Source organism: Panthera onca, chromosome F2 (genome assembly GCF_046562875.1).
Source record: "Panthera onca isolate mPanOnc1 chromosome F2, mPanOnc1 haplotype 2, whole genome shotgun sequence".
NCBI classification, from domain to species: domain Eukaryota; kingdom Metazoa; phylum Chordata; class Mammalia; order Carnivora; family Felidae; genus Panthera; species Panthera onca.
This window is the reverse complement of record NC_138356.1, coordinates 5,067,063-5,088,587: the sequence shown is the minus strand read 5'-3', so window position 1 is coordinate 5,088,587 and position 21,525 is coordinate 5,067,063. Positions and strand designations below refer to the sequence as shown.

General features: G+C 44.1%; 1 long non-coding RNA gene across 1 annotated transcript in view; it reads left to right on the top strand.

Moving 5' to 3' along the window:
• Positions 1-1,100: 1,100 nt before the first annotated feature.
• LOC144615100 (uncharacterized) overlaps positions 1,101-21,525 on the top strand; it is a 50,653-nt gene continuing 30,228 nt past the window's right edge. The window contains exons 1-2 of the long non-coding RNA XR_013553522.1: positions 1,101-1,240; positions 1,474-1,596. This is a non-coding gene — a long non-coding RNA (uncharacterized LOC144615100). The remainder of the gene's footprint in view (positions 1,241-1,473; positions 1,597-21,525) is intronic.

Below are 21,525 nucleotides of genomic sequence, written 5' to 3'. Positions count from 1 at the left end.
GTCAGCAGCAAGCCTTCTTATTCTCGGAGCTCCCTTGATCCCTGCTGTGGGACAGAGGGGCAATGCACCCCACGTCCTTTCAGTGGTCCCTCAACACCCCTTCCCCAGCCCTGGCTATCCCGTTGTCCCCCTCCAGCCTCTCCCTGACCGGGTCTCCTCCTCCTTCGAAGGGCCAGAGAACTCTCACTCACTGCCACCCCCAGCAGCCCCCTCCCCGTCCCTTGCCACAGTCACCTGTGTGCTCCAGGTCCGCCCCCAACACTGTCTGTGTGGCAACATCTCTGACTTCCCAGACAGACTGTGGGACGGAACCCCCGCCCCATGCGCAGTTAGCTGGAGCCTTCTGGGGTCCAGCCAGCTCCTGTCCCCCAGCTGCAGGGACTTGCCCTGAACCCCCCTCTCCACCTGGACTTGGCGTCGGAGGGCAACATCCCCCCCCCGTAGGCCCCCAAATGGCGATGAGGACTCCGGTATAGCGCGGACGAGGTCTGCCTGGCCGTGGGCCTGCGGGGAGGTTTCACCTTGCGGTCTGAGCACTGGAGCCTCGGTTGGACTGAGAACGATGTCTGTAGGAAAATCCCGCACCTGCCGCTTCCACTCTGCCCGAATGATTCCTCTTACGCCTCATACCTAGTGAGATAGGTGGGATCACCGTGATCAGAAAACAAAAAGAAAGTGAATCACAAGCGGCTTAGACAACTCGCCTACAGGAGTTGCCAGAGCAACTCAGTAATGAGGTCAGGCCTCAAACCCCGGCTGTCGGCTCAGAGTCTAGATTGGCAACCTCGGTGTCAGGGTCAGGGGGCCTGGGGAGAAAGGGCAGCCCCCTGACAGAAATTTGGGGCAAACAAGCAAAGTAACTTGGGGTGAGAAAGCACACCCCCCCCCTGCCGCAACTTTCTTTCCTCCGACCCCCCTGTGTGGCCCGCGCCCACGGTGCACAACAGACCCTTGTAGGAAGTGGGGGGGCCGTGCCACGCGGCGCTGGCCCCGCGGCCAGCGCTGGCCGCTGGGGATGTGACTGTAGCTCGGGACATGAGCCCGCTTGTTCGCTCACTCTCAGTGAAAAGAGTTTTGAAATGAGTTCTGAATAGACAGCATTTTCTTTGTGCGGTTGGTAAATAACACAGAGCAAAGTTAGCAAGTTGCTGCGTTTCTGCATTCTGATTCTATGGAACCTTTTTGTGGGGAGAAGGGCAGGATGTTTTTAACAGAATGTGACCTCCCTGGCATACTAGAGGTAAGGAGAAAAAAATTGCCGAGATAACTGTGAATATTTTACATCCTGGAGAACGTAGCTTCTAACCAAGCCACATGAAGAGAGCAGATTTCTACATGCTGCATAAAAACCCATGCCTCCTAGAGCTTTGGAAGGTGCTAGCCACGTTGGTTTGGCATTTGTTTAGATTTGATTAGAAATCAATGCTTTTCGTACGATCATTTTCATGCGCGCATTCTCTTTTTCTCCTTTAGAAAGCAATAACGTTTGTGAATGGGGCAGTGTGGAGAAATCCTAAGAGAAATAGCATAAGAGCATTTTGGAATATATCCCGGAAAAGATAACTTCCTACACATCTGTAGACTCGCCAGGTTAAGGTAAGGAAAAAAAAAAAAAAGATTGTACAAAGTAGATTCGAGTTATTTCATTACGTCACATTGGGTTGAGCTTTGGGAGAAAAATGAGTACCACTGATGCAGGATGGATGTGGGGGTGGGGGGGATGAGGAGGGCCCACCTTTTTGCCCCTCCCCCTTTCAGGCATGGATCTGGTAGCCCTGGGTCCACTGTGACAATGGGTGGTCACCAGGGGTTGTTTCTAATGCCAGCTGAAGAGCCATGGAGAACGAGTGGGGGGGGGGTGTGGGGGGAAGACAGATTATTGCGTTTGGGAGGCACTTCTGTTGAAACCTCAATGTGTTCAATAGAGCAAATGTTACTTGTACAGTATGGAATTTCTTTTAGGTTTATATTTGCACTGGGACTGACTCATTTTCTATTTAGGATTCTTAAAAAAATCACTTTTATGGTGCTCAGATGAGAAGTACATCTGTTGCTTACATATAATAAGCATCAAATACGAAGACATGTTCAATGCTGGAGCTGTTTGTTTGTCGCTATAGGAGACCTGCGACATATGCATGCCGTGTGTCTCTTTTCTGGAATACAGGCACTGACGACTCAAACTTTATGGCTTTTCCCTTGAGCAATATCAGTTGTTTTTTTTTTTTTTAAAGTCCCCAGCTACTTTAGGTCACTAAAAAGTGCATATCATTTAGAACTTTCGAATGAGTACTTGGAATGAAGTTCAATGGTATGAATTGGGTTGGTCACTATGTAGTATTTGGGATTCTGGATGAGTTTTTAGAGCAAAGCAGAGCTCATTTATTCGTTGGTAGGTTATATACGCATAACGTTAGCGCTACAATAAGACTGTCTTTCCAGCAGCTCGGAAATCAAGCTGTTAGTTCCCAGGACTCTGTCAGTTTCACGTTCGTGATTGTGTGTAAAATGAAACAGTTATAACGGAATAGAAGTTGTGTTAGAGTGAGCATTGCAATGGAGGGAGGGCTTCTGGTTTTCTAACAATTGGTGGGACGCACTTGTTGCATACAACTTGGGGCCTTGATCTTTCGCACTATTTCAGATACATTGTTGTCAAATTAACTGGAACGGTTCCTTTAGATCAACTTTGAGTGAGCAGTGCAAAAAAAGCGATTCTCCTATAAGCCACGTAAGCCACGTTTGTGCAACTGATTTAAAAATTATAGCATTCCTTATAAAGTCATCCCAGGCTAAGTAAGTTCAAGGTAACATATTGTTTTCCTTACTGATTTTACAACCAAACTTTTTAGATGAAATAGTGTCATTACCTTGTGTTTGTATAAGTTATTACTCTCTGGGAAAAGCTTTGTCTCCAGCATGAAATAAAAATTAAATTCAGATTCTAAACTTTAAAAAAGCTTTTCCTTAATTATATATTTAAACATTTTTAAATTAAAATACAGCTGTGTTCATCATCATGTAAGAAACAGCTTGTTGAGCAATGTAGCTATGATATCGGGTAGCAATGTGGGCTGGTGAAAACCCCAGCAAGTACTGGATTGTCTCCCGAAGCCATTTACAGGCAATCACCAGCAGAGGGCAGCACAGAGCAATGAACGCCGGCTGTTCGACAGTCTAAAAATCTAGAAGGAAATTATCTGTATAAAAGTAGTACTTTTTGGATAACGCCCCCCCCCCCACCAAAATCATAGATCTCTAAAATTACTTTTTAAAAGCCTCAAATATGTTAACCCCTACCTAAGTTTCTCACCATGAAAGTGTTGAAGTGTGAGGACACAGTGATTTCCTTGTGGACCTTGGAGGTATTTGCACTTTGATTTTCCTTTTCACTTATTTTATCACAAAACACAGTGTGGGAACGCAAATACCAGCAATGTGCACAAATTTTCGTTATAAAGCTTTTCAGTGTGATTATTCTCTTGAACAACATTGGAAAAATCATAAATTCAGATTCAGGCAATGACCTTTACCAAACTCAGTGTCTGAAGCAAAATGCAACTTAGAAAGATTCCCATTCAATCTACATTTCCTTGATGCAAAAACGATAGCACATTGTATAAACGCCAAACATGTCATGTCCGTGGTCTTTATGAAAACAAACAAGCAAAACAACCCAGTAGCACATTGTCCTGCTTGTTAATTTCTTTTTCTCCTTAAAATTATTACAGCAAACATTTGACATTTTGTAAAAAAAAAAAAAAAAAAAAAAACCCACATGTGCTACTCAATATTTGACATATGTTTTACACTGGAAGTCTGGGAAAAAAAGACATATTAGACTGGAAGAGAGTTGTAAAGAAGTTAGACGAATAGCTTTAGGAAAGCATGTTCTATTTTGTTACAAGGGTGTTATAAAAACCCTAGTTTAATGGTTTATGCATAGATGGTTAGGGACTCTAAATGTCTTTATACTGAATCCTGTCATTTGAAAGCTAGCATTTAAGATTATCATTCTTATAGGCTAATTAAGGTATAAAATACTTCCTCTTTTCAAAAGTTCATGAACACATAACACACTGGGGCTACTTTTACAAGCCAAGTGTCCCTCTTATGCCATTAGCTTTCTTGGATTTACCTTCTAAATGACTTTGGCTCAAACTGACTTCAGATATTTGACATATCAAGTATTGTTGTCTTCAAAGGTTTCCCCGGCAACTGCAACGATTCATCTGGTTCTAGTCAAAAGTGCCCTTGAACTCTCCACTCACTTCATTTCCTGGTGTGAGTAATGTGTGTAGGAAAAGGAGGGACACCAAAGACTCCATGTAATAGGCTCATGTGAATGGTTCGGTGAAGAGATGGATGGATTTCACAGAAAAATCCACTTGGGTGTTAAGAGTTGGCAGGCTTTGTCAAGCTTTCGTATTAATTTTGGGCGGAAGATCGCAATCATGATCAGCCCCCTGTGTTCTGGGTTCGCTTCACTCCTCCTCACAGTTCCTGGGCAGACCTGTGAGGATAGAGCCCCAAACTCTTACCTTAAGTCCCCCCAACAACTTCTTCAGGTACAGAGTGCTGGTCCACTAGGGAGCTGTCACCTCTGAATCTCTCAATGGGGCCTTGGGATCCCAGCTGACTCATGCACACTGACCTTACTCTCTGTCTTAGATCTACTTTCACTGTTTGTTTTTTTAAATTTTTTTTTTTAATTTTTGAGAGAAAAAGCGAGCATGAGCAGGGGTGGGCCAGAGAGAGAGGGGGACAGAGGATCTGAATCAAGCTCTGAGCTGACAGCAGAGAGCCTGGTACAGGGCTTGAACTCACAAACTGTGACATCATGACCTGGGCCTAAGGTGGATGCTTAACCGACTGAGCCACCCAGGCACCCATATCTAGCTTCACTTTCAACCCATCTTGAAGCCATGGGTAGAGGCTCATTCCACCATGCTTCGAGGGAGGGTTTTATAATTACCACCCAAATTGTTCCAGAGAGCAGAGAGGGAGGGAGAAGCTGGAATCCCTGATCCTGTGGTCTGTGAAAGGTTCCTCTGTTGAGCGTTGATTACATTCTGTGATTTGTTTAAAATAGAATATTTCACCTCATCCAGGCAGACTGATCAGTTAGAATGTCATTTTTTTTTCTTTACCTTGGCTCTTGTTTTCACAACTGATTGGCTGACTAGTGACTGGATCGATTGACAAATGAGGCAATATAATATACAGTCTCGTGGAACTATGTAAATCAGAGCAGATTGCTCTCCAAGTACTGAGCTTCTGCCGAGGTCCCCTGTGGGCTCCGCCGTGAACTCCAAGTCTAGAGAGCCTCAACAATGAATCGTCTGTCATCTCGACTGGGCATGAAAGCAGAGCCACTCCCTCTTCCGGTCCCCACCATTCCTTTCTTCCTGTATTGTTATATTTCGTTCTGTTTGATACACTCACTGAGACATGAATGTCCCGCTGAAATGTGTCTAAGTAACCAGATTTTTATTTTTTATTGATTTAAAAAATTTTTAGTGTTTATTTGGGGAGGGGGGAGAGAGAACGGGAGAGAGACCAAGCAGAGGAGGGGCAGAGAGAGACAGGCAGAGAATCCTAAGCCGGCTGTGCACTGTCATAGCAGAGCCCGAGGTGGGGCTTGAACTCATGAACCGTGAGATCGTGACCTGAGTCAGATGCTCAACAGACTGAGCCACCCAGGTGCCCCTAAATAAGCAGATTTTTAAAAATTTATTTTGGGGTCTGTAGGTAATTTTAGTAAAGATTACATATATGAAACTATATGTATGTGTGTGTATACGTGTGTGTATATGTGTGTGACAATATATATATATATACACACACACGCATAGACTACCAGCCTGTCTACCAGCTACAATTACCATTGTGATTATCATTTCGAATAATCCTTGGGTTGTTAAAATTAATGTAGCTAAATGTAATTTTGTAGTAGGAAATGCAGTTTTCAGGGTGTGAAATAATAGTAATCAATTTGAATAAATATTTGCTATTTGTTTTCATAAAAGTTTAAATCCGGAAAAGAGAACTCCGACCAACATAGGAATATAGCAGGATCAATGGAACAGGTGGCATGAGTCATATCACTGGCTTTTAATTAAAACGGATGCTGTGGATGTTGGCAGGGACCGGGCTGCACATAGGTAGTTTTAGAATTTCTGAAGCTGAAATTTGGTTGGAGCGCTCTTAATCTGAAGGAACTTCTTTTGATAATTTATAATCTATCTGTACATCGAGGAGCATTGATGATATAGTTTTCATACCTAACTCACTGTTGAAAAAATTCAAAGAGGTATATTAATCCTTAGAGTGGGCAGCTGTTCCCGAGCCAAAGGATTTTTGCGCAAAGCTAATATGTATAATAGAGAATCGGTCTTTCACTGTACAGTTTTGTCATATTTCAATAACTGAATGAATATTCTGAATTAATAAGCAGAACGTTTGTACAAACTAAAGACTACTCTAAGCTCTGCATTCATTGATGGGAACCTTAAGCAAATGTTTCTTTTTATCAGCTTGTTCAAAAGGCATAAACAATGTTATGGCTCTGAAGTGATAACATATCAACCGGTAAAATAGTAACTGGGTCTGGAACAGGTAAGGAAAAGTTATGGGTTACATGCCGTTTTGAGTATTTCGAAGATCCTGAAGAAGCGGTTTGTTTTTAGTATGTATATGTTTATACTTTGTCTCTTACAGAAAAGAGTCTGAGCATTTAAACGTATACGCAGGATTTTTTGAGCTTTGTTGTGTTTTTTAACTTTGGTTACAAAGTAAACCTAAGCAGAGAGGGAGGCAAACCATAGGAGACTTTAATACAGAGAACAAACTGAGGGTTGATGGGGGTGAGGGGCTGGGGGGTCGGGGAAAATGGGTGGTGGGCATTGAGGAGGGCGCTTATTGGGAGGAGCCCTGGTGTTGCGTGTAAGTGATGAATCACAGGACTCTACTCTTGAGGCCAAGACTACACTGTATGTTAGCTAACTTGGCCATAAGTTAAAAACAAATTAGACGTACGTTGGTTGCATATGTCAATAGAAAATAGAGAAAGGCGGTAGAAATATCAAAGGATGAGTCCAAGTTCTCGAAATGCTAAGATGGACCACGAGGGGAAGATGGGCTTGGCTGGCCACCTTGTGCCACACGCTGCCTAGTGTCTCCCACTGAGGTGGGTTCGTGGAAAGAGAATGGAGAGCTTTAGGGATCATACCTTGTTTCGTCTTCCTTTCCGCCTCCTTCCGCGTCCCTCACATCACCTGCCGTTCATCTCTTAAATGTTAGGATGTCATGAAACCAGAGGAGGAATGATCGGAATATTTGCTCCACAGGCTTGCAGACGCCTCAACTCCTTTCATCTCTGCAGCGAACAGCCATTCATTCTCTCGACAGGAGTCCGAACCTTTAATATGTCAGGCATTGGTCCCATCTGAATGTGTGATTTCATTTAATTCTCTCGAGAGCCCTTAGAGGTGGTGCTGGTTATGTCCATTGTACAAGTGATGAAACCGACTGAGCCTTTTGGAGAAGTAAGGGAAACTTTTCAAAATCATAAAACTCGTCAGTGCTGGAGTTGGGATTCAAATCCCACACCATAGCTTTCCTCACTGCTGCTTCAGAAACAGACTTGTCTCTGAGGAGGTTGTGCTTTAGTACCGACGCTCCAAAGCTTTTTTATTTTGAATTGATGTCAGACTCACTCAGAAAAAGTTGTAAGTACCAAAGTTGTAAGTGTGAAGAATTCCAGAATGCCCTTCACCAAGATTTTCCAATTGTTAACATTTCACCGAGTTTGCACTCTCTCTCTGTGTTTGGTGGATATACACACACAAACATATATACGTATGTATGATATATCATTTTTTCATGAAACATTTGTGACAAGATGTTGTGATAAGATCTAGACGTGATGCCTCCTTTCCCACTAAATGCCGTTGTGTATTCTTAAACACATGCCCATTATCTTAACTTTGTACAATGCGATATCGAGATCATGACATCAGCAGTGATAGAATCTGTACACTTGTTTCAAATTCGACAGTTATCCCAGAAATGTCCCTTATGGCAAAAAAAAAAAAAAAAAGTTATCCAGAATTCAATGCAGGATTATTTATTATATTTAATTGTCATGTGTTTTAGTCTTTTGATCAGGAACATTTCCTCAGTTTTTATTGGTCACAGCCCTGACATGTTTGAGGGGTAGAGGCGAGTTATTATACAACGTACCTCAGTTTGGGTTTGTCTGATGTTTCCTCATGATTTGATTCAAATTACTCACATTTGGAGGAACACCATGGAGGAGAGACTGTGTTCTTCTCAGTGCATTATGTCAGGAGGCATGAGCATTGGTGGGTTTCATTACTGGTTTGTTCAATTGGCTAAGGTGGTATCTGTTCAAGTTCCTCACAGCAAAGTTACTATTTTTCCCTTTTTAATAAATTAATAGGTCATGGGGAGATAGTTTAAGACTATGATTCTGTTTCTTACCTGATTTTTATCTCACTAGTTTTCATGTATTGATGATTCTTGCCCATATCAGTTATTATTATGATGGTTGCCAAATGGTTATACTTTTTTTTTTTTTTTTTTTTTTTTTGAGCTCCCTTACTGAGGGGTTTACTGTTAGTCTAGAGAGATGCAGTATCTCCTGTGTTTGGTCCTTTGTGTGGGGTGCGGTTTTACTGTTAGCCTAAGACCAAATGCAATGCCTTACGAGACTTATCCCATCAGACCCTCACATTTCCATTATGTAGATGCTATTATATCCGTATTTTATAGCTGAGGAAGCAGAGTAGCAAAAAACCAGTTGGTAACATTTTCAGGAAGAAAATATTAAAAATTGATCCTTAAAATATCACTGGGGTGCTCATACTAAGTTAATAGAATGAGGTATGAAAATCACAAAAATGTAAGTTAAAGAAAAAAACAGAAGAAATCATGCCATGACTTTTAAACTTTGAAACTAGAAAGCAGGGAAGGGAACAAGAGTCCATCTCAGTCTTGTGTTTGAGCAAGGAGAGCTAGTGAATGAAAACCTGAAAAACTGTGTTATCATTGCCCAGCTTGGAGAGAAGTCTTAGTGGGCAAATAAATGTCCGCAGAAAACTGTGGACAACTCTTGAGAGCTGAACTTCAATGCTTTTTCTAGGCTGAAAAGAAAACTCACAAGGGAAGGCAGAAAGATGAGAATCACCCAAAGCTAATCTTTACCTTAGCAAATAACAGAGAGTTAGCAGCGTGGAAGACAAAAGTGCAAAGAAGACACAATTCTGTAGGTAGGAGGACCCCAAGGGATGAAGGACAGAGGATCTTCAGCTGAAGTCCTTCTACCTCCCTATATACTCATAACCCAGCTCATCAACCCAGGCATTTTCCTGTCTTAATTTCCCACTGATGAGGAAGACCCCTGGAGCGAAGGCCTGGAATGGGGTGAGTGGATGCGTGGACTGGATTGTGTATCATGTGGCTGCACTGAGCCACGGCAAGGATGCATGGGCCTCTAGGATGTAGACCAAACACTGATTCGGAATTTTTTAAAAAATGTTTTATTTATTTTTGAGAGAAAGACAGAGCACGGGTCGGGGAGGGGCAGAAAGAGACACACAGAGAATCCGAAGCAGGCTCCAGGCTCCGAGCTGTCAGCACAGGGCCCGACGCGGGGCTCGAACTCACGGACCGCGAGATCGTGACCTGGGCCAAAGTTGGACACTTGACCAACTGAGGTACCCGGGCACCCCTGCTTCAGGATTTTTAAATACAGAGTCCCGGTGCACCAGCCACGCATACCCAGACCTAGGGGACAACTCCTTCCAGCCCCTTCCTAATGCTGTTGAGCCCAACAAAAGCCCCAGAGTAAGAAATAACTTTGGAACGTGAGCTCCAAGGAGCAGGTGGACTCGTGTCAGAGACGGTGGGGTGTATGAGTAGAGAATTTGTCCAAACTGCCTCAAGAAACGAAAGACCTTGAGCAGACCCTATAGTTCAACACATATGCAATGAGAGAAGAGGCTGTGACCGCCGAGCAAAACATTATGGAGGAAAGGAAAGAGAGAATGAGATCAGATGGGAAGGGAAGAGAAGCGGACCAACGGGGAATATAACATGTAAGACGGGGGGTAATTCTGAAATCCACTCTAGAGGCTTTCTGGACGAAGGAGGTGAGTTGTACACATACATCTACTTCTGCTCTTCCCCAGATCCCCACTGAGATCACGAGACATTTAAAAATTGGGGGGGGGGGCGGGGGTGCCTGGGTGGCTCAGTCAGTTAAGCATTGGACTTCAGCTCAGGTCACGGTCTCACAGTTCGTGGGTTTGAGCCTCACGTCAGGCTCCATGCTGGAGGCTCGGGAGCCTGGAGCCTGCTTCAGATTCTGTCTCCCTCTCTCTCTCTGCTCCTCCCCTGCTTGCACTCTGTGTCTCAAAAAAATAAATAAACGTTAAAAGAATGTAAAAGTAAAAATTTTTGGAAGCCAGGATATAGATGAATCAGGGTAAATAATGTAACACCCCCCACCCCCCAAATCTAAATTCTAAACCAATGGGTAAAAAGTTGAGAGCTCACTTAAAAAAAAATCCCTGAAAGTCTCCGAAATTGGGAGTGCTTGGTGATTTTAGAAGTGGAGAGTGACAGAAAGCATCTAAAATAAGGGGCCCCATTTGCAAGTCCACATAAATGGAGTGGGACCTCCAGAATTCTCTCTTCCGTGCTGTACTGCCTGGAGGCTAACCCCTCAGGGAGGCAGAGGACACAGGTTTCTTTTTCTTTCTTTCTTTTTTTTTTTAATGTTTATTTATTTTTGAGAGAGAGACAGAGTGTGAGTGGGGGAGGAGCAGAGAGAAAGGGAGACACAGGATCTGAAGGAGGCTTCAGGCTCCGAGCTGTCAGCACAGAGCCCGATGTGGGGCTCGATCTCACAAACCGTGAGATCAAGGTTTCGTTTTTGAAGTTGGAAACACAAGAGTATCTCTCTCCGGAAGGACCCAAGTTACACCTGAGTTTCTATACACTGAAGTCAAGTCGACGAACATTCTAGAGGCTGAGACATTCTCACTTAGCCCCCACAGAACTAGCAGCCAGGCCTTTCACACCCAGAACGATAGTGGAAAAACTCTCCCTGGAACTTGACCGAGGAGATGGGTAAGAAAGATCCTGGGGATACTGACAATGGAAGACCAGCTGCCCCCTCTGTTCACAGTTTAACAAGTCCCACTCAGCCCCTCAATCCTGCGGTCTGGGGTGTCCACACTGTAGGTAATGTCCACACATTAAGGTAATGGAGAGGACCAGAGGACGAGGAAAGCCCCCAAGCAAAACCAGCAAATGGCGCAACAGCTCGGAGGCGATGGAAGCAATAAAGAGAAAGGAAACTTGATAAAAAAAGAGTCTATTATTAATATTTCCTAGGAGATACGGTTATGAAACACGACATCTGGAGAACAGCAGAACTCCTGGAAATAAAAAAAACATGGGAGCAAAATAAAAACTCACATGCAAGGGGAAGTGAGATGGAAGGAAAGTTGGAGTGGCCGAGATTATGGTGTTAATTATGGTTAAATAATCTGATTTTTTCAAATTTTACGAAAACATATAACCGTGTGAACATACCCCCAGGACGTTTCCTGGGGCTTCTTGGGCCTTTTAAGGTGAGGGGCCATGAAGCTGAAAGCTTCAAAGTGTTCAGGAAGTCCTCCTTGACAGTAATTGGTGATCACAGCTAACGCGTGCAAGGGGCTCTTTTAAGCATTTCATCTCCGTGAACTTGTTTAACCTGCTCACTTCTCATGTGGTAGCTGCTCTTGTCTGAATTTTACGTACAAGGAAACAGACACACAAGTAGGTTAAGTAACTAAAACACCATTGCAAAGCCAGTGAGTGGTGTAGTTGACATTTAATACTGAATATAAGCACTTAACCACTATTCGATTCTGCTTCTACAGGAAAACAAAAAGTTGGGTAAACAGGGAAACCAATCATAATTGCTGCATTCTCAACCGTGAATGATGATATTAGTATGACCATTCATAATTATGAATGGACAGTTATGAGGAAAATTAAGGTAAAATTATGTCAGAGGAGGGGGGGAAGGATCTTGCATGTACTCGGTATAAGAGGAGAAAGGAAAGCTAAATCTTAAATCCAGAGTGGAATTTCCGTAGTTAATGGAAAAAAATTAAAATCAATTCAAGCATATTATGTAAAAATATATGGGTAAAAAAACAAAAGAGTTAACTAGAAGAAAACATGGCAGCATCTGAGAAGGGGGAAGGATGGATAGAGGGCACTTTTATTTAAAATAATGAAACCTGGGGCGGTTGGGTGGCTCAGTCAGTTGGGCATCCGACTGCAGCTCAGGTCATGATGTTGCAGTCTGTGAGTTCGAGCCCCATGTCGGGCTCTGTGGAGACAGCTCAGAGCCTGGAGCCTGCTTCGGATTCTGTGTGTCTCTCTCTCTCTGTCCCTCCCTCCCCTGCTCATGCTCTGTCTCTCTCTGTCTCAAAAAAATAAATAAAAACATTAAAAAAAAGTAATAATAAAATGAAACCCTTTCTGACTTTATCTAGACTATGTAAATGCGTAATTTTGTTACAAATAAAGATAATTTAAAATTTGGGGGGGGCGGTAAAATAAAAGAACTTAAATAGGCCATTATTCAGTGAAACAAGTTTGATTAACAAATACACATAATTAATTTAAAGGAAACAGAGTCTGGTGTTAAAAACAAATCAAAGACCTAAAAATACCACCAAAGGACTGATAAATGCATTAGAATAATCAAGAAACAGAGTAGCAATTTGTTTGAAAACCAGATGGGTGACAGAGGAGATATTTGACACAATTCCTTTGAATGCAGGAAAAAAAGGAGACAAGCAATTAGCCAAATAAAATTAAAATGGAGGGCAGTCAGTGCTGATGCAAAATTAGAATGATGCTGTCCAGAAAAAAGTATCATAGGAGAAAAATGTCCTGCAACAAATAAAGGACTAATAGAAAGATAAAATAAAATTAGGCTGTCCTTGGACTCTTTGTGTGATTCAAGGAAAAGGCAATAGAGAAAGTTTAGGGGGAAGTAGAACTCAAGAATTTAAATGGCTAGCCACATTGTTCACATAATACATATAACAGATAAACATTTTAAAGTTACATCAGCTAGGAGAATTAGCTCCTTTAAGGTGTTCATGAAGAAAATACTTGATCATAAAGGTCAGCCGTTCAGCTGGAGTGAAGGGGTAGGGATGGGCATGCATTGCTTTAAAGACCAAACGAAGGTGTGATACCCCTCCAAAAATGGTGTTTGCAGAACACAATTGAGGTGCTTTAAACTCAGATCAACATAGGGGCGCCTGGGTGGCTCAGTCAGTTAAGTGTCTGACCCTTGACTTTGGCTCGGGTCGTGATCTCGTGGCTCATGGGTTTGAGCCTGGTCTCCAGCTCTGTGCTGACAGCACGGAGCCTGCTTGAGATCCTCTCTTTCCTGGTCTCTCTGCCCCTCCCCTCCTCGTGCTCTCTCTCAAAATAAATAAATTAAAAAAATTAACTTCGATCAACATAATCCAGTTATTAATATACATGGAGAGTTCAGAGGACAAGAGAAGACGAAAGATAAGGGGGAGTATTTCTTCGTTGTTTGTAACCAGGATAATAGTAGATTTTGTTCAAAACGGGTGAGTCAATATGATTTATCTGAAACCAAACTGATTATCAAACTACTACGCTTTTGAAAGGTGTGCAGTAAGCACTAGATATTAGACTAGAAGCTGTTTTCTTCAGTGACTATGTTTGGTGTCTTTTAGGAGGGAAACGCCTGCTCTCTCTCCAGAGTCTGTGTCCTTTTACATTTGTAATGTGCCAGGGTAGACATCATTTCCTGTTCGACGTTGTGGATGTGTAAGTCCCTTAAAACCATACTAAAAGTGAGAAATTTTGTTTGCCATTGTATTTTCGTTTGTGCCCATTCTCTGTGTAGGTACATACTGTAGGCATGCATATTCTGTGTATTTGCGTACTTCCCACTTCCATAAGCATCTCACCATTTTCAGTCATTTGGTCAAAGGTCTTCGTGAGTTTAGCTTCATAGGTTTAGTTTCTAGGGCCATCGAGTTTGCCCGAATCCCCAAATTCCAGAAGAGTAGAGAATACTGTCATTTCAGGCACACTTATCCTCCAGGGGGGCAGGGTCTGGCTGGTGCCAAGCTTCGCACTGTTCTCCTCTTTGAATCCCAATCTGTATGTCGGACTCTTCCATCCTGTAGGCTGGCTTCTTCTCTTGGAACGCACTCTCTGTAAGCCGACTTCTCTCTGCTGTTGAATTTTGTGTTTCTGGCACACCTGAGCCACACTCTGGGTCTCCTCATGAGGAGCTGGGCTTATCCCTAGATATCTCCATGGCCCCGTTGCTCCCTCACTTCCTGACTGTAACGTTACCCTCTTGGACATGTCTTCCCGGACCACCCTATTAAACTGAAACCCTCTACCCCAACTCCTACCAACTTGTCCCACCTGGCTGTTTCCTTTCCCGGCTCTCCAAAGCACTTCTCTTTCTTTAATTTAATGTATATGTTTTGCTCATCTTCGTTGAGCAGTAAGGTTGTGTCTATTTTGTTTATTGCTCTGGCCCAGCTCTTAGAAGTCCTTGGCACAGAGGAGGTGCTTAGTGAATCCCTGTTGATTGGTCCCCGCCGGCTGGAAGAATTTGAAATCCTGCTCCCACACAGCCAGGACACCCTGTGACATCCATAGTTAGAAACTTGCTCTGACAGTATTTTTAAATGACCGACTTTCCCGGTGACTCTCCTTACCAAGTTTCCGGCTCCCTTGCCTCACGATCCCCTCTTTGTGCTGATCCGTTCTGGGTCAGGAGTCATCGCCACCATTGTATTTCTTTGTTTCTTTTCCCTTCGGTTGACCACCATGTTTATTTTCTGAAGCCAACGTTTTATACCACGCACAGAAGACTAGTTTGGGGGAAAGGTACAATTTTCACTCACTTAACAGTATTCTCTGGGCTCTTTGCTGAAGGAGTTTTTTTCCTAGGTGGAGGGAAAACAAGCATGTGGGTGAGGCATGCCGTGAAGAGCACGGACAGTGCAGTGAGTGCTGGGCTGCCCACATGTTCTTTTTGGGACAAGAATAAATGTGTGTGTGTGTGTGTGTGTGTGTGTGTGTGTGTGTGTGTGTGTGTATGAATTTGTTAATTTACCCTTCTAAGCCTGTCATTTTTTTTTGTTTCATGTATTTTTTTCATAAGTTTAAAAATAAAAAAACTAATTAAAATATAGTTGATACACAGTATCTCATTACTTTCAGGTGTACAACACAGTGATTTGGCAACTTCCTACCTTATGTGAGCTCACCGCAAGTGCGGCTGCCATCTGTCACCATACAACGTTATCACAGTACCGTTGACTGCATTCCCTGTGCTGTGCCTTTATCCCCTTGACTTATTCATCCCATAACTTCCCACTTCTCTTCTCCCGTTCTGCTCATCCCTCACTCTCCTCCCCTCTGGCAACCCCCAGTTTGTTCACCGCACTTCTAGATCTCATTTTGCTTTTTATTTTTTCATTTCTTTTGTTTTGTTAGATCCCCCACGTCAGTGAAATCATACAGTATTTGTCTTTCTCTTTCTGACTCATTTACCTTAGCATAATACCCTCAAGGTCCATCCATGTTGTTGCAAGTAGCAGGATTTCATTCTTTTTTATGGCTGAGTGATCATTCCATTGTATGTATATATACCACATCTTCTTTTTCTTACATCTATCAACCGGCACTTGGGTTATTTCCATATCTTGGTGATTATAAATAATCCTGCAAGAAACACGGGGTTGCAGATACCTTCTTGAATTAGTACTCTTGTTTCCTTTGGGTAAATAGCCAGTAGTGGAGATACTGGGTCCTGTGATATTTCAAATTTTTTGAGTAACTGTCGTACTGCTTCAGGAACAAAATTCTTAAACGTAAATTCAGTGTTCTGACTTCCCTTCCTCCAGTGTTTGAAGAAGGTGAGCCTTGTAGGGACATTGTTTTGTCAGCAGAGCTGGATGGGCATAGGAATTAAAAAAAAAATAATAAAAGCACCTCTGAGAAGTGAAGAAGTAAAGGAAAGAGAAGGTTGAGAAGGGGGCTAGACTCTGAAAAGAGCCGGCTCAGGCAGGGGTGGGAAATGAATGGATAGAGGAGTCTGAATTCCTCTCACAAGATGTGAGATAGGACCCAAGGATATTTTGAAGACATTTTTCTGTATGTTTTGAGGCTTACTCCATACCTTAACCTTCCCAGTCTACAGTGTGAAGTTTTTCTGAAGATATTTCTTTTTTATGTTAAGAAGATTGGAGTAAGGAAGGACAATTTATAGCAAGACTCAAAACTCAGCCACCCACAGAAGACAGATTTGATAGGTCAAGTTGACAGAAGTTACCAAGGGAATGGCTGCAGTAAGGGAGAAGGGTGCCCATGTTTGTAGCTGGACCATGTTTGTAGTTCAGCCCTTTGCTGAGGTTGGGGGAGGGAAGTGGTGCCTTTGGGACATTGTGGTAGAGGGACACCAGGCATTAAGGGGTGTTGTGAAATTTGTGGGCTAGGAGATTGATATGATGGGGATTATATTTAGACTATGTTCACAGTAGCCTACGACCTCTTTTCTGAGTAGGGGGAGAGAGAGCTACACGTGTAATTGCATGTGGAGGTGTGCATTTGATCGGAAGTATTATTAATGGTCTTATGATTTTTTTCATTTCCCTTAAATACATAAAATGAGTGCCCTCCTGGGTGTGATTTTGTTTTGTTCTGGAATAACAGTTTTTTTCTAGAGGAAAAAAGATCTCCAGTTTCACCCGGTAAGTCAATAGAAAATGGGATTTACAAATTGAAATGCATTTTGAGGCAACTTGTTCAGGACTGTAATGCTGCCCACATGACTTCCCTCCTGTCTACATTTCCCTCCCCTGGAAGACTCTGAAAGATTTCCGTCACAGCCCTAAGTAGCACTGGCCATGTTTTCCAAAAACATGACTATGAGTACATTATTCGTAACATCTACCTGTCTTGAGATGATTAAATCAATTTTTAATAGCTGTTGGAGTTGCACAGAGAGCTGGCCTTGGACAGGAAGTAGGGTTTCAGGGCCTTTGGGAGGACCTACTGCTTGCCCAGAACTTTGCCCACCCCGTGTCAATTCCACATCAGATTTGTATCTGGCATATGAAGGCCATTAGTTCTGCAGTAAAATTGTTTTCTCTATATTCAAGCAATATCTGATCTAAAATTCTGGCTAACATCCTGCCACATGTTGTACTTCGTCATGCCTGTCATTCACCCTCACCCCTCCGTCACCCCCGTCGCCACCACCGCTCACTTCACCTCCTTCACCACCACCACCTCCATTGGCATCAGCAGCTATTTCTTGAAGTCCTCTTTGCCAGGTACTCTGCTAAGCTCTTCGCATGTGTGTTCCTAAATCCTAACAGAAACTCTCTGAGGTAGATGTTCTTAATTCGATTGTACTTTCAACACCCAGCACAGAGCTTGGCCCGTGTAAGATCCTTAGTAAGTGCGTGTTGAGTGCATTTTAATTTTGCAGATGAGGAAATCAAGGCTCAGAGAAGTTCATTGATCTTCTGTGTTCAAACAGCTAGTCCCTGGTGGACCCAGAATTCTAAGCAACTGCGGTCCTTTGCCTCTCTCCCACCACCTAAACCATCCAGGTTTTACACCTTAGCTTCTACTCTTCCCTCCGCTGCAGTGTCCTTCCTCATCTGTTCTGCCAACCAAAACCCCTCCCGGTGCTGCTCATTCTTCAAGCCGTAGTTCACATTCTACTTCTTCCCTAGGCTTTTTCAAATTTCACCATTTGGCATGGGCTCTCTTTCCTCCGTGGTTTCATGTCCACCTTATTGCGCTTCCGCTGGACCACTGAAAACGTGTGTACTTCGCTTACCAGTGTCTGTGACTGCGTCCGTCCCTAGCAAGTCAGCGATGGGCGATGGCTGCGTTTACAGCTCTTTCAACGTCTCGCCTCTCGTTTAGCGTGGTGATTTGCAACCTAGGTATTAAAGAAACACTTGTGAAACCAGGAGAATGCAAGAAAGCTCCGAGTGAGCGGGTGTTTTGGCCACAGGAAGGGGGCCCTGACACCTGCTGGGAGAGAAAGGAAGTAGCATTGGCCAGCTGGTCAGGGAGGGCACCAAAGACTAATTTTGTTAGTTCACGATGGGCAAAAGGCTGGTCCTGGGTACACACAACATCTTTTATAAACAGAGCTGTTTGATTCATGGTGAACCAGAGAGAGGAAGAAACAACAGGTGCTAAAGATGAATAGTCTGTTGTTAGCCCATTTATTGACTGGAAACCAATCCTGGACTTTGCTTCTTCCTGCTCTATCAAGTGGCTTCGGCCCGAGTGTAATTTTTACTTTTTAGTACCGTCTGCACCTGTGGCCTTTGGACCTAATGTTTATGACAGATGGGCCGGGCCGCGCTCGCACCGTTTAGTGGGTAGCTCTCCTTCTGTAGCACTCCATGCCCCTGTCGGCTGTGGCATGGGCCCAGTGGGCATGTGTGTCGGGAAAGGCCCATGTCTGGATCCGTTGTTCAGCTGCTGTCCTCCGAGTCTAGCTTTCCCTGTGCTGGGGCCACTTATTGCCCATCGTCTCTCTTTCTTGCCAGGTCATTGTCCCTCAAAATACAGGACTCGATGGCAGACATTCACCTCAGATGTCACAGTTGGACACGTTTCTCCTGTTTCTCAATCTTTTTCTTTATGGCTATTATTTTAGGAGATTTCGTGACTATTTTTGTTCTTCTCTTTAACAAAGGTCTAAATGTACCTGGTACACCGACATGAGAGGGGAGCCTCCTTTTCTGTCTTGAAAGACAGAGCGATATGTGTGTAAATAAAGCACTTTGGACTTAGGGAGAGTCACCTGTTGGCTTCCTTGGTTTTCCTCCTGACAGACTGGTAAGTCCTATTTTAGACAAGCACAGAGTAAATGTTTGCTTAGTGGACATGCAGGCAGGTGTCTGGCCTTGAAGTTATGTCAGCCTGAAGAAACGGACCAGATGTCAGTGTCCAAACACCCCCTCCTCTATCCTAACTTCTCTGCAAAGCATCGTGCTTGCAGGAGGAAAGGGACCCATTTTTCTAACCATCAGTTCTTTTTTCCTAGAACGGCGCAGTGTCATTTAGTACCTGTCTCTAGTCAAGCAGAAGAGAACATTCTATTTGGACAAGAGAGGAGAGTGGCAAAGTATGTCTATTTATATATCACCACGCCGCAGGAAGGTCGGCACAGAGCCAGCTTTGACAACTTGGCCGGGTGGCCTCCCCACTCTGTGTGCACATGCACACGAGGGGCAGAAGCTGGGGCTCTCCGGGGTGAACCGGTTTTCATTCCCACGCCGTTACTTTCTAGACACACGACACGAAGCAACTCCCCTCTTTGTGCCTAAGACGGAAGGAGTTCACGAATGCTGTGTGTTCACAGCAAACGCTCAAAGCCTTTAGTGAGGATTGTGTTTGTCAGGATGGGTGTTGATGTCACCACAGGTGATAGGGTAGCTCACCCCTGCATCCTCGCCTTTTATAGCATCATATCCCATCACCCAGAAGGCTTGCCCTGGTCTGTTTCTGGGATATGTCACCACGTGTCTAAGAAACGAGCCATTTCCCACAAACCTTCTGTTAGTTTCACTGGGCTCCCTGATGCGCTCTCTTCCTTCTGGTGACTTCTCTTCGTGCCACCAGAGCCTGCTGATGGGAGAGCATCATCTGACTGCCGATGGGAGAGCAGCCCTGTCTGAGCCCTGAGTGCCTCTCGTCCCATCCCCGTGGGTATCAGTGCACTTTGCCGGCGTCTTCACAACCAGTCCGGGACCCACGTCTCCGCCCTGACTCCGGCCTCCTGGCTCCCTCTTTACCACCCAGCTCCTGGTGTGCACCCGGGCCTTCCGGCCCCACACTGTTCTGGGGCCTTTGACTTCTGCCCATTCCTCCACCGTCTCACAGACACCCAGCTCGCAGCACTGGCGACTCCGTGTCCTTCAGGTTTTCGTTCGAGGTCATTTTTGGAGAAAGGTCTTCCCTGGCCTGCCCATCCAAGTAGCTCTTCCTGTTCTTCTCTGTCTTACCTCCTCCCATCTTTCCTGCCAAACCCCAATTACATTACTGTACTTCGTCATGCCAGAAAGTGCTATGCAAAATCACCATTAACACCGCAGGGCTTACTGGACAAGAGGTCAGAGCACAGTACTCAAGACTGTCAGTGACACATTAAAAGGGACACAAAAAGAACCTGAATAGAAATGCTAGCCCACCTTACCCGTGCTGAACGGTTCAGCGACATGGGTCAATGCCACGAGCACGGAGGCGCTCTGCCACTGGAAGGTCACGTCTGAGTGTGGAAGTTGCATCGGAGGTCCGCACACCATTAGTGTGTCATTGCCACGTGGGGGAAGGAGGGCGTCTGAAAAAGTTGTCAGGTGAGATGTGGGAGGTGGCTTCTAACCAGAGGACGGCCGCGAGGCCAGGTGCTCAAGGTGTGCGAGCGTGCCTTTTGCCTTCCTGGTTGGCCTGGCTCCTCTGCGGGTGACTTTTCTGTGTTCACTCAGGGCTCCTTGCACAGACAATTGCCCATAAGCAGGACAAAACGTACCTTCTGTTCCTTGAGCTCGAATAGCTCCCTATATATCAACCACATGGGAACAAATTCACACTTTCAAAACAAGCGTTATAGCAAAACAGATTGTACCTGTAGTGGTTTTACTGATTTGTTTCCACTCTCCCCCCCTCCCCCACCCCCGCCACAAGACTGTCCTCCCCTTGAAGGCAGAGCCTGCACTTGGCTTTGTCACCATTACATACTGTATGATGGTGCTGGTGTCGTGGAGGGCCCAGTGATTGTAAATCAGGTGATGATGTGAATTTCAGGCTGATTCAGCTGATTAAAAAGAGCGAGCTATTTTTAGTCACTGATGGTCACGTTTTTACTGACAACCATAGAAGAGATCTGTGTTGACCACTCTGGGTTTTCCTTTTTCTCTTCTTTTTTAACATGATGTAAAATATTTTAGGTGTCACAGCAGCTGCCTAAGCCTAAGCGTCTCTGGCAGGCAAATCAGTGTAATCACTTCTCTGCTTCTATCATGGTAACTGCGAGAAAGATGCACTCTTTATCCCTCATACAGCACCAACCCTGAGAAAAATCAGCATCTTGTGCATCCTTAAAAAGCGGCGGAATCATGAGGATAATGAAAATGAAATTTTTGTTTTATGGAGAAGCAACCTTCTCCACAAAATATGCATGACCTATAAAAGTAGCACAGTCTTTGAGGGAGAGGAATTCAAAACAAAGTGGAAAAAGACAGACTCCTTAAGAGAAGTTATGACATCACGTTGCCCAGGGCATCAAAGAAAATGATTCTGAATTTTGTTTAACCCCAGATCTAGGGGAATGCTCTCGTTGGACAAACGTGTTGATACTAGGGATCAGCTCGTATTAAGATACTTCCA